Source organism: Sus scrofa, chromosome 14, assembly GCF_054392235.1.
Source record: "Sus scrofa isolate SSC_HxYL_T2T_F1_AM1 chromosome 14, Sscrofa_HxYL_maternal_Yorkshire_Landrace_v2.0, whole genome shotgun sequence".
Classification (NCBI taxonomy): Eukaryota; Metazoa; Chordata; class Mammalia; order Artiodactyla; family Suidae; genus Sus; species Sus scrofa.
The window spans coordinates 53,605,430-53,619,208 of NC_139396.1; the positions used below are offsets into that span (position 1 = coordinate 53,605,430).

Here is a 13,779-nt window from a genome sequence, read left to right on the forward strand (position 1 = left end):
TAAGTGTTGACTTACACTGTCTCATTGAAGCCGCACCATATCCCCATTTTACAGGTGGGGAAACCAAGGCTCTTTGTAATAGCTTTTGGTTCACCCAAATGTAGAGTCTTCTGTGTCATTCACCCATTCCCTTTAGTCACCCCAAAGGCCTGGTGAGACCCAGCAGACCCCCTGCTCTGCGGCCAAGCCCACTGACCCCTCACCAGCTCACCCACCTGATGTGGGTCATATGGGTCTTTGGACCACACAGATTTTTCCTCTGTAGGAAACCTTTTTGACACTTGACTGGGGCACACACATCCTTCTTCAAGATTCCTTGCCTAATTCAATCAGGTGAAGATGTCATGTAGACATCACTTACTATTCTTTTCTCCGTGTTTCCAACTAAGTTCTTTTGTTGCCTCAGGGAGTTCTGGGGAGCTGCAGGCTTCACCTGGGCAGGGCCTGATGCTGCAGCTACCACCGCATTTACTACATCCTCTCTGGCTCAGGGGAGTTTGAAGGGATGGGGGCAACTACGTGGCAGGCGGAATCCCTGTTCCCTAGGTGGAGGCTGGAGAATGCAGGGCACAGAAAGGTCTGGGGTGGGCTCTGCAAGCCTCAGTGAGAAGACAAATGCCTGAAATTAAAAATATGTAAGGGGAGTTCCCATCGTGGCTCAGTGGTTAACGAATCCATCTAGGAACCATGAGGTTGCAGGTTCGATCCCTGGCCTTGCTCAGTGGGTTAAGGATCTGGTGTTGCTGTGAGCTGTGGTGTAGGTTGCAAACACAGCTTGGATCTGGCATTGGTGTAGGCTGGCGGCTACAGCTCCAATAAGACCCCTAGCCTGGGAACCTCCATATGCCGTGGGAGCGACCCTAGAAAAGGCAAAAAGACCAAAAAAAAAAAAAAGTAAGGAACCCTCCTGCACTGTTGGTGGGAATGTAAGCTGGTACAACCGCTATAGAAAACAGTGTGGAGGTACTTTAGAAAACCATAGAACTATCATATGATGCAGCAATCCCACTCTTGGGCATATATCCAGACAAAACTTTCCTTGAAAAAGACACATGCATCCACATGTTCACTGCAGCACTATTCACAATAGCCAAGACGTGGAAACAACCCAGTGTCCATCAACAGATGATTGGATTAGGAAGGTATGGTATATATACATAATGGAATACTACTCAGCCATAAAAAAGAACAAAATAATGCCATTTGCAGCAGCATGGATGGAACTAGAGACTCTTATACCAAGTGAAGTAAGTCAGAAAGAGACAGACAAATACCACATGATATCACTTATATCTGGAATCTAATATATGGCACAAAGGAACTTTTCCACAGAAAAGAAAATCATGGACTTGGAGAAGAGATTTGAGGTTGCCAAGGGGTAGTGAGAGGGAATGGAATGGATGGGGTGCTTGGGGTTAATAGATGCAGACTATTGCCTTTGGAATGAATTAGCAATGAGATCCTGCTGTGTAGCACTGGGAACTATGTCTAGTCACTTATGATGGAGCATGATAAAGTGAGAAAAAAGAATGTATACATGTATGTGTGACTGGGTCACCATGCTGTACAGTGGAAAGTTGACAGAACACTGTAAACCAGCTATAATGAAAAAAATCATTATATATAAAGATTATCACTTAGAATAGAACAGATAAATAATCTCCCATACAAGCAAAAACTAAAAAAAATAAATAAGTAAATAAGTAACAAAAAATATAGTGTTACTGAAAAAAAGTTATGTAAGGCAAAGCAAATACATGATATCAAACACAAAATCCCTTGTGCCAGGCAGTGCCCAAGGCAGTGACAATGCAAAGATGTCCAAGGCAGCTGGGCCCCTGACTTTGGGGCACTCAGCTGGGCAGACACCCTGTACAGAGCCCACCTATTTCAAAGCTAAATTTAACTCCGAGAATCTTTGTCAAGCACCCCTCAGGTCTACCCAGTGAAATGGGGAAGCCAGTGATTCTAGAAGTTACCACAAGATGAGGAATGAGGGGGGATTTAGATGGGAGTAGCATCGACTATCTGTCAGACTTGCTGTCTGAGCTGGACACTTTCCAGCCACATTCCCTAATGATCCTCACAGCATTGACCCATTTCACATATAGGGAAACTGAGGCAGGGAGCAGTTAAGGGCCTGCCCACAGTCTGAAGAAGGGGCCAAGCCAGGACCTAAAGCCAGGGTGCTCTGACCTTAAAACATTTTCTTTCATTTTCAAATGGGAAAACTGAGGCCAAGAGAGGGATCGGGACTTATTTGCCTTTCGGAGGAGCAACTTCTCTTTATCTGTGACTCTTGGTTACCTCATGGCTCGGTGGGGAAAGGGTTAAGTTGGCTGTAGACCCATGAAACAAACAGGAGAAAATAGAAAATAAAGTATAATTAAGTGCCAAACACCCTGACATAGCCCATGGGCAAGTTCTCCATAGTCCTTGTTTTAGGAGGTGCCAGGGTGTCTGGAGCAGAATTAAGTTTTGTGCAGAATTCCTCTGCTCGTGCGGCCACTTTCTTTGCTCTTTGAAACATGGACACAGTAACCCTGTTTGGGGGGATTGTTTCTATGCCTGCTCCCTCAGTTGGAGTGAACCGAGAGAGGGTGTGTTAGAAGAGCCAGGAAGGAGGTTGGTGTGAGATCTAATGAGGTCCAGCAGCTGCCTAAAGGGTCCAAGAGTGGCCCTTGGCTGCTCTTGTGGAAATGTCTCCTACTTTGTAGAACAGTAAGACCTGCAGAGGGCTTTATGAGTGCTCTAAGACCAGCGACTTCCTGGTTTTTGCTCCTCATTTCTTTATCTCTAAAACAGATGCTAACCAAAGCCAAATGCATTGCCTGCCTGTTTGGCCGGGCTCAATGGAAAGGAGATTGGAGGTCAGTTAGCAAAGTCTGCTCTAGGTACTGGAGGAGATGGTGGTAGTGTGTATGCCATTCATTCATTTATTATTTATTTATTTATTGTCTTTTTGTCTCTTTAGGGCCACACTTGAGGCATGTGGAGGTTCCCAGGCTAGGGGTCGAATTGGACCTGTAGCCCCAGCCTATGCCACAGCCACAGCAACATGAGATCTGAGCCACATTTGTGACCTACACCATAGCTCACAGCAACGCCAGATCCTTAACCCACTGAGCGAGGCCAGGGATCGAACCAGCATCCTCATAGATACTAGTAGGGTTTGGTAACCACTGAGCCACAACGGGAACTCCCATTCATCCATTTATTCATTCATTGGGCACTTTTTGATTGCTAACTATGTGACAGGCTCTGGATAAAGCAGGAAACATAGCAGGTATGGACTGTACACCCTGGAGATTTCAGGCTGATGGTGGAGACAGAGTAAAGCTGTATAAGAGTAGAAATTTTGTGTTTAGATCACTGCTGGGTTCACATCTAGCATTTAGCTGGCATGCCTGTGCTTTCAGATATTTATTGACTGGACAGATGAATGCATGAGCCAAGTGCAGATAAATATGTAATTACAAAAAGTAATAAAAACTACATGGAAAAAGAAGGGGACGGTGAAGAAAGAACAATGATTCCCTTCGATAGGAAAGTGCCATTTGCTCAGAGGGCTCACTAGCCAGTGAGGGAGACTGCATTTGGCAAAAAAGCATTAAGTGAATTTATAATTCTAAGTGTCATGGAATAGAGATGTTGTGAAATGTCTGGCAGGAACCTCTTGGGGTAGGATAGTTAGGGAATATTTTAAAATATTATTCTTTAACTTTGATTTTTAAATAGTTTCAGAAAGATTTACTGAAAGTTTCAGGAACAGTACAAAGAATTCCCCATATTCCCTAACTGTTACTCACACGACCGTAACATAGGTATTCAACAAAACCACAACACAACTACAAAATCAGGAAATTAACATTGATACAACACTATAATCTAGTGTACTGATCTTACTCAAAGTTTGCATTGCTCAGTAGTATTCTTTTCTGGTCTAGGGTCCAGTCCTGGATCATGTACATCTAGTTGTCATGTTCCTTTAGTCCTTTAATACGGAACAGATAAAGGTGCATGGACCCAGGTCTGTCCACGCAGAGTGAATCCTGTAGCTTTTGCTAGAGCTTCTATTGAGAAAGAGGTGCTTTCTTCCCCTGGGAGTTGCCATGCTGGGGAAAGAGAGCTGCCAGAGGAGAGTGTTGGCTGAGAAGAAAGCCCATCCATGCAGAGGAATGTAGAGCCAGAAGATGAGCAGGGTGGGATGACATCATTTGAGCTGCTGGGTAGAGTCATGCCTGAAGCCAGATGACCTGGAACTTTCAGGTCATGTGAGCCAATAAAATTTTTGTGGTTGTTGTTTAAGCTGGTTATTATTCATTTACTTATTCATTCAATGAATATTTCTGTGCTCAGTGCTGGAAATCAGGGAGACGTCCCGTGGGCCCAAGTGAAGGAGAACTGTTTTATGCACAAATCTCAAATAAACTTTTCAGGGACACAGTGAAGGAGAATCTGGGGCCATTCTTTACTGTAATACACAGAGCTCTTGTGGTTGCATAAGCTTGACTCTTGTGATGAGAACTGGCCTCTTATTTTGTAGAATGAAACTTTGATTTGGGAATGTAAGGTATTTACTCATGATTAGCTTCCGATGATGCATTTTGGTAGAAAGGCTACAGGAGTGATATTGTGTCCTTCTCCATGCATCATATCAGGAGGCACCTGGTGACCATCTGTCCCATTACTGGTGATGTCAGCTTCGGTCACTTATTTAAGGTGGTGTCTGCTGGGATTGTCCACTGTGAGTTTACTGTTTTTTCCCTTTGTAATGAATGAGTATCTTGTGGGGAAACACTCTGAGACAGCGTAAGTGCTCTGTTACTCATCATTCTTTTTGCCCTTGGATTTTAGCATCCGACCACGCTTCTTGCCGAAAACACTCATTGCCCTGGTGTTTGCCAAATGGTGACTTCCACTTTCCATCATTACCTCTATATTTATTCATTGAAGAGCTTTTCTTCCCCCCCCCCACTTATTTATCTATTCAATTATTAATTTGTGTCAGTATGGACTTACTGGTTCATATTTTATTCTGTGTCCACCCCTTTCTTTGTCCCCCTTCTAGTTCTACCCCTCCTCTCAATTCTCTTCCTCTCTTTTCTCCTTACCAAAGAAGCCACTTGTCCTGCAGACTTTCTTTCCATTGGATTTGGCTGAGCACGTCCCCGTGGTATCATTTAACACTCTGCCATCCCCTAGTTTCCTCTGAACTGGCAGTAGCCCCAGAGGCTTGATCAGATGCTGGTTCAATATTTTTGGCAAGACCACATCACAGATGGTGGTGTGCCCTTTTGTATGGAGGTACATGAAGTCTGGTTGTCTTTTTTTCTGTGTCACTTAGATTGATCTGTGGGTTTAGGAGCTGTCAGCCTGATTCATCCATTGTCAGGTTCCCCATCAACTCTTCATCTTCTGAGTTTTGTACTCACTAATAATCATTACCTGAATCCATTAATTCATTAGGGGTTGCAAAATGTTGATACATTGATTCTGTCCCTCCTCTCTTTCTTAGCTGGAAGATTTCTCTCCAGAAAAACCCACCCCTCATCAATTATTTGCTCACCCTGAAGGCAGGTATGTCCAAGAAAGGGAGGATTAATGATGAATTCTTTCCCTTTATTTGCCAGTTTTCACAATAAAGAGTTGGTTCCCCAATATCCTCCAAAAGTGGCCCATAAGAATTTTTTTTTAAATATCATTGTAGGAGTTACCATGTGATTTATCAGGTTAAGGATCTGGTGTTACCACTGCAGTGGCCTGAGTTGTTTCTGTGGCAGGTATTTGATCCCTGGCCTGAAAATTGCTACATGCCATAGGCAATATATATATGTCATTGTAAACCCATGGATGCAAGTGTCATTGGAGTGTTTTCATCCATTTCAGTTATCTTTATTCATGCTTAGATTATCCTGTCTCTGGTGCATGGGGGTGGCCTCTGTAAGTTGACAGTTGAATCCATTGGACCCCTTCAGTGGTCTTAGACAGTCTCCTTGCTTTCTGGGAAGATTTCCAGACTCACCATGTCCATTTCCCACCCCAGCTTTGGACTCAGATGTTACTCCAGGGAGCCCTGGATCCCTTTACTAGGAAATGATAGTTAGAGCCCAGTCTGGGTACTGAATGAATGAATGTACAAAACATCTCAAACAGTGCACCTCGGGGCATTTTCAGTGTCCATGGTGGATGGGATGGTGGGGAAGAAGGCAAGGTAATGGCTTTGAGCTTGGATGTTGATTTTTTTTTTTTTTTTTCCCAACTCTTCTCAGGTTAATGACCTACTGGGAGCCATTTATTCACTTTCATTCATTTCCCCCATCTTTAACCCATCCCCTTACTTGGGATTGGCATTTTCCTGGGGAAGGTTTTTGAGGTCAGAGAACCCCCAGAAGAATAAAGCCACCTGTGGTCCATTGATTCCTGTTTGGGTCCTGCTGTGTGCTTTGTTCAGCCACTTGATGTGTTATAGCTTAGCGATGGGGGCTGGGGGTGCGTGTCACCCCTCTTTGCCTCTTAGCATCTTTTGAGGAAGAGCAATAAGAAAGTTCATCCAGGGACCATCAAATCCAGACCAGACAAACGACAGATAATATCCCTTTATCAGAGCAACTTAAAAATTAATACAGGCCTCCGAGTGTTACCCCTGCCTTTATCTGAGCAGCCTGCATGTCTGTGTTTGAGATTAAAACTCACATTTCATTTTTATATGCTGTGCTTAATCCAATAATGATTTCATGTTACAAACAGCAATAATATCTTTCAGCATAGTTAATCAGAATAGACTTAATGCTGTCACTATTTATTAACCTTTGTTGAAAAGCAAGAAGTTTCTCTCTAATCTGTGATTGTTGGTCTTGTCAGGCTCTATCAAGTGAAAAAACAGTTTTGGCATTCATTAAAACGGTGCGAATCCTGAAATGACAATTGGAGCCGGATGGTATTTGGTGCATGAAATCTTTGTTGCATTCACCAGGATAACTGAGAAGGCTGGGTGGGGGTGGGATGTGGGGGGTAGTGACAAAGGGGGAACCCACACATTCAAAAGACTATTTCAGCCCTGAGTTCCTCTTAGATAAAGAAATTGAGAGAAGGGGGCAGAGGATGTGAGGTACAGGGGAGGGGAGGGGAGGAGTCGGGCCTGTTGCTGCCTCTCGCCCGAAGAACCTCATTGTTGATTCAAAGTGGTGGCTTTGAACTTGGATCCCAGGTGCCTCATCACTGTCCTAACCCTGTCACAGGTTAATAACCCACTGGGAGCCATTTTACTCTTACTCGTTTACTCTTTACCACCAACTTCTTCGTCATTTAGAAAACAACTGTGAGTCTCCCTCCATCTCCCAGACCCATGTTGAGTTGGAATCCAGTTGAAGGAGTCCATCAAAACAGCATGGTGGGGAGTTCCCGTCGTGGCACAGTGGTTAACGAATCCAACTAGGAACAATGAGGTTTCAGGTTCAATCCCTGGCCTTGCTCAGGAGGTCAAGCATCTGGCATTGCCATGAGCTGTAGTGTATGTCGCGGATGCAGCTGGGATCCCGTGTTGCTGTGGCTGTGGTGTAGGCCGGCAGCTACAGCTCTGATTAGACTGCTAGCCTGGGAACCTCCATATGCGGTGGGAGCAGCCCTAGAAAAGGCAAAAACAAAAACAAAAATAAATACCAGCATGGTGGCTGCTAGATGTCAGCATGAGGTCCAGATTTCCACTTCACTGGAAGCCTTTTGGTGAGAGATATCAGTCAGTAGCCCTCAAACTTTAGTGTGCACAGAACTGTCCTGGAGACCTGCTCTGATTCCTGGGGAATCAGTAGGCCTTGCATATCCCGAGATTCTGCATTTCTAATGAGGGCCCAGATGACACTGATGCTTTTGGTCCAAGGGACTTGCTTTGGTTAGCACTGAGGGCTTCATGGTTTGGGATTTTCTGAACTGTGCTAGGATGTCATGATTGGGTCAGTGGCCCGATGACCTTGGCTGGGAGCCTTGTTGGGAAGGTTTTATATGAGGGCTGTGATAGTTCTTGGAATGGCAGGGCTGGGCATCTTAACTTGGGACAGGCAAGCAGAAAGCTTTTTCTTACTTAACACCTTATAGGTATGGCAGCAGTCATTCCTCATTGTCATTTCATTGAAACAGATCACCTGAGCCAGTGCTTCTCAAAACTTTCACGTGAACATGGATCACTTTGATTCTTGTTTAAATACAAGTTCTGATTCACTGGGATTGTGTGGGGCCCAAGAGTCTATATTTCTGACAGACTCCAGGGGAAGATGAGCTACCTTAGAGGGCCATGCTGAATAGCAAGGCTCTCTGATAGATTTACAGGAAAACCCAACAATATGATTGGCCAATTTCTGTGCCTTCCTGGACTTGAATTACAGGGTTTTGAGTCTTGCTAAATTCACCAACTTCCCTAAAGGGAAATTTACCTTAAAAAGAATGAAAGAAAAGAAAAAGGTTTCAACTTACAGAAGCCTCCTCCAAAGGAAAATGACTCTCCCAAGGGGCATCCTTTTCTCTTTTTCACCTTGAAGAACCCCTAGGTATCTTTCTCAAGAAGTCCCCATTGGGTCTTTACCTTCCAAAGGTGATTCTGAGAAAAATCTAATCCAGTCAAGAGATCTAGTATTGGGAGGCGTGGAGGAATATTCCAGTAAGCAAATACAGTGGTTCTTTAGGGCTGGGTGGGGTGGCTGCATTTGGTGGCAGTTGATCTCCCCTCTAATAAGGAGAGACCACTTGGGTGTCGAGCAGTGTGGTGAGTTTTGCCCACGTAAACGGGGAGGTGAGCAGGTGTTGTTAATTATTTAGGAAGAATTAAGCAGTCTGGGTGGGTGGGTTTTATGCTCTGTTTGGTAATAAAGGTTGCTGCAGAAAGGAATTTTAAAATTCAGTATTCTCATTTGCCTCATCTTGCAAAGGAGCCGAGCCTCGGTTTGACTGGTGGGAGCATCTGGAATTAATGAACCAGCCTCTTACAGTGCAGAAATCAATGTTTGCTGCATTAATTGTACGATGCTGAAACCCCGCTTTTTATTTCTGACTCGCAGAGCCATGGCCTAAGAAATCTCTCTTAAGCGGTGTTCTGGGGCTTTGCTGTTGCCTTCATCTGTCTGGGTGTGGGGAAAGAACTGCTCCTTCACTGTGGACTTGTGACACGGGGACTTGAAGGCATGGGGGAAACTTAGCTGTGCACTCTGGAGGCCCCAGAGGGGCAGAATCTGAATATTGGTTCCCTCTTGAGTAGCTAGACCCTGTCTGGACTCTGTCTCCAGCAAGTTTCCAGTTTATCATTTTCTTTGGGTTAAAATAAGTCTTATTAAGAAAGGCTGGATAGATGTCCTTCACCTCTCTTGCTTTTCCCTCATAATAACCATTTTAGAATGTAAACACTTTAATCCAAGATGTCACTTGGCCACCACCTCCTTAAATACTGGCGCCTTGAGTCACATCCGTCTGCCCGCCCTGGCTGCATTGAGCCCATCTGTGGACCCAGCCCCAGTGCTTGGCACTTTGGATGGACTGCCCAAGGAGTGACATAGGAGTCATGTGTGGGAAAACGAATAGGAGTTTGCCAGGGAGGGAAGATTCTAGGCTGAGGGAACAGTGTGAACAAAGGCTTGAGGCTTGGCGCCCTGAAGTTCCTGCGAGCTGGAGTAGTAGAGGGAGCCAGGAGCGTGGATTGGTGGAGAGTACTGCCTGGGAGGAGCCTGGGAAGGTGTTTTGAGGCGTTGGACATCTGGCTAAGAATTTTCTCTCCAGTAGGTGGTAGGGAACCTGACAGAATGCTTACCTGGGAGATGAGATGACTGGTGTTTTATTTTTAATGTACATGGACTAATTTTGTTGTTTTAGTGTACAGTTCTGTGAGCTTTGACCATAATCAGAATATGGAACGGTTGACTCATCCCCTAAAACTCTTTTATACTGATCCCTTATATTCAAACCCTTCTCCCACCCCCTATACATGGAAACAACTGCTCTGCTCTCTGCCCCTAAAGTTTGGCCTTTTTCAGAATGTCATATAAATGGAATGACATAATACATACATACAGATAATCTATATATGTGGGAGTTCCCCTTGTGGAACAGCGGAAACAAATCCAACTAGAATCCATGAGGATGCGGGTTCGATCCCTGGCCTTGCTCAGTGGGTCGGGGGTTCAGCATTGCCGTGAGCTGTGGTGTAGGTTGCAGACGTGGCTTGGATCCCACGTTGCTGTGGCTGTGGTGTAGGCTGACAGCTGCAGCTCCAATTTGATCCCTAGCCTGGGAACTGCCACATGCTGTGGGTGGGGCCCTTAAAAGCAAAAAGTAAAAAAATAAAAATAAATTTTATAAAAAAATCTGTATATGTGTGTGTACATACATATATACACACAATACATATGTATATATATGTTTTTAAGTCTAAGCTTCTTTCATTTAGCATAATGCATTTGAAATCTCTCCATGTTGCTGCATTTGTCAGTGCTTTGCTCCTTTTCATTTCTGGGTAGTATTCCATTGTATGGGATTACTTTATATATTTATATATATATATATTCTTTTTCTCATATTATCTTCTATCATGTTCTGTCACAAGTGATTGAATATACTTCCCTGTGCTATACAGCTTGCCCAATTTTTAATTAGGTTGTTTGTCTGCCTCATTGTTGAGTTTTGAGAGTTCTCTGTATTTTCTGGAGTTAAATGTCAGATATGTGATTGGCAATATTTTCTCCCAATCTGCGATTTGGCTTTTCATTTCTTAAAGTGCAGGTTTTTTAGAAAGATCACTGTAGCAGTTGGTATTTTGAACTCTACCACTCTCTTCCTCACTCAACACACCCCAGCCATGATAGCCTTGTTTCTATTCTTTAAAAAAAGTCAAACTTGTTCTATCTCCAGGGCCTTCACTCAGGCTGTCCTCTGTCTAGAATACTCTTTACCTTGTGTCCTAATAAATCTTTGCCTACCCCCATATCATGAATCTAATGTTTTCTTTTAGAAGCTTTGTTATTTTTAGCATTTTTGTTTAGGTCTCTGATCTATCTGAACTTTTTTGTGTGGTGTGAGGTAGGGGTTTGAGGGTCATTTTTTTTTTTTCTCTATATGGATATCCAGTTGTTCCAGCATCATTTGTTTAAAAAAAAAAAAAAATTCCCTTTTCCCTTTAGATTGCTTTGGTGCCCTTTTTCAAAGATCAAGTGAGCATCTGTGTGGGCCTGATTCTGGGCTATTTATTCTGTTTCATTGATTACTATGTCTGTCCTTATAGAAGTACCACACTGTATTGATTACTGTATCTTCACAGTAAGCTTTGAAAATGGATGGATTGTCCTCCAACCTTGTTTTTCTGTTTTAAGATTTCTGTGGACATTAGAATTAGCTTATCATTTTCTACAAAAAAACAACAAACTTCTGGGATTTTGATTGGGACTGCATTGCATATAGATCAGTTTGGAGAGAATGAAGTTCTTAACACTGTCCATGAACATAGCGTATCTCTATTTTTTGTCCCCTACTCTTTCTTTGGCTTACTCTTATTCTTCTTTCAGGTGTCGGTTTAAGTGCCATCTCCTCAGGGAAGTCATTGTTGTCTCATGACTAGATGATGCAGCTCCTATTATACCTTCTGCCCGCCCCCATTCCCCCACTCTCTTCCTTCCTGGCACTTATTAGCACAGTGGTAATAATTATTTCTGTGATTATCTGTTTTGTGTCATAAGTTCCATTAGGACAGGGATCAGGTCTGCCTTGTTCAGACTGGCACACAGTAAGTTTTTAATGAAGATTTATAAATGGATGAACTGATGTCCTCGTGTTCTTTTGGCAGAGGTCTACAGGTCACTGGCTGTTGTCAGTCATAGTTTAATGCACACCTCGGTTTCTGCTTGCTAATGGGGAAACCAAGGCCTAATCCTCCCACCCCTTTCCTGGCCTTTTGCCTAACTCTTAGTTCTTGCTCACATGCAGTATTATGTTGAAAACTCCTATTCACTTGACAGGTAGATGTGTGTAATTATGATTTTTAAAAAATAAAATAATACATCTACAGAGAATTTTAAGGACTGATTATAATACCGAGATTTAATTTATTTTTTTTGGCGGGGGGGAGGAGGTGTTGCTTTCACAGCATCAGTTGGAGCATTTGAAAAACCAGTGGTGGAATCTTGATTGAATTAGGCTGTGCTCATAATTAGGAAATGCCAAAGCCTGCAAAACGTTGAAAAGTGGTGAGGACAAAGTGATGAAATTAAGAGTCTTTTTTTCCCTTAAGGTTTAAGAAGTTGGCAGTTGAGGGGCATTGTGTTGTTAACTAATTGGTTTGTGGGCCTTACTTGGATATATAGATTTCATTCTGCATTTTGATCATAAGTCAGTATATAGGTCCTAGGGTTAATTAAATCCCCAGAGAAAGCATTCCTAAGGAAGACTTTAGGAAGAACTTTCTGAAAAGCTGTGAGGTTGTTGGGACAAGTTACCGAGGCATGTTTCAGAATGTTGGTGATTTGAGTAAGATAAGAGGGAAAGAAGTTGCTCAAGAATGTAGAGTCCTGGGCAGGAACTTTGAAGCAGAAGACCAGAGATATTGTTTACTCTGAATTAGATCTTGAAGTGGTTAATAGAAGCAAAACAAAAACTTGACCGGAATTCTTGGGAATAATCTAAGTTAGAAATTAACCTAACTTTATCACAGAGATTGTAATTACTTCTAATGGTAATAGCTCATGTTTTGTATAACTCACACTCCCATTATAGCTGCACAATTAGTCAAACAAGAGCAAATATGATTATCATTATTATTTCCATTCCACAGATCAACAGATTGAGGCTTAAAGAACAGATGTGATTGGCCTAAGATTGCAGAGTTAGCAAGTAGCATAGTCAAACGTAGGTCTTTGGACAGTTAATACCATGCTTTGTTCCCTACACCTGCCAATGAGTCAGTACTAGTTAAAGTTTTCCTTTTAGAGGCATGTGATCTAGATTGAGAGTTTGGGGATGACATTTGTGGATTTGGAGACAGTGGAAGTATTCTTAGTAATAAATGCCATTTATTTAGCAATGTATCAGTCAGTATAAGCTACGTTATTCTGTAGTAACAAAAGATTCCCCCAAATTTCAGTGGCTTAACATAACAACAGAATATTTCTTGCTTATATGACAAGTCCATTGGCCACATGTCCATTGCAGTTGAGCAGTGGGCTCTGCTCATCAGAGTTGTTCAGGCATCCAGACTAATGGAGCAGCTGTCAGCTCTAATGTCTATTCACTATACTGTAAGGATGGACTGCTTGGAGGGTCTTGTGGCAACAATAAAATACTCCATCCTGGAAAGTGACATGTCACTTCTGCTTTTAGTTTATTGGCCCAAACTAGTCATATGATCTCACTCAACCACAAGTAGCCAAGAAGTGCAATCCTGCCTTGTGCATGGGCGATGGGGGAGCCAGAAATATTTGGCAAACAACATTAATGACTGACATTAGCACCCAATAAACAACAAGTAATTCATCTGATCCTATATAAATCTGTATGATAATAATAAGTAACATTTATTGATTATTGACCACATGCTATTTACTGTAAACCTAGAAGAGCACTTTCAACCCACCCCTCAACCACCCCATCAGGTAATACAAAAATTAAATCCATTTTACAGATAGAGGAACTGAAGTTCAGAGATGGAAAATTACTTGCTTAAGGCCACACAGCTAGGAAGTTGTGAAGTAGTATTTGAATCCAGCCCTTCTTGTCTGCAGAGCCCATATTATAATGTCATTTAATAGAATG

The 13,779-nt window shown here is 42.8% G+C and overlaps 1 protein-coding gene and 1 long non-coding RNA gene across 42 annotated transcripts in view; both read left to right on the plus strand.

Annotated features, from left to right (window-relative positions):
- Positions 1-13,779, plus strand: part of CUX2 (cut like homeobox 2) — a 296,127-nt gene that overhangs the window by 89,801 nt on the left and 192,547 nt on the right. The window lies entirely within an intron of this gene.
- Positions 485-8,456, plus strand: LOC146396564 (uncharacterized). The gene is made up of 2 exons (XR_014827387.1): positions 485-692; positions 3,128-8,456. It is a non-coding gene; the product is annotated as an uncharacterized LOC146396564 (long non-coding RNA).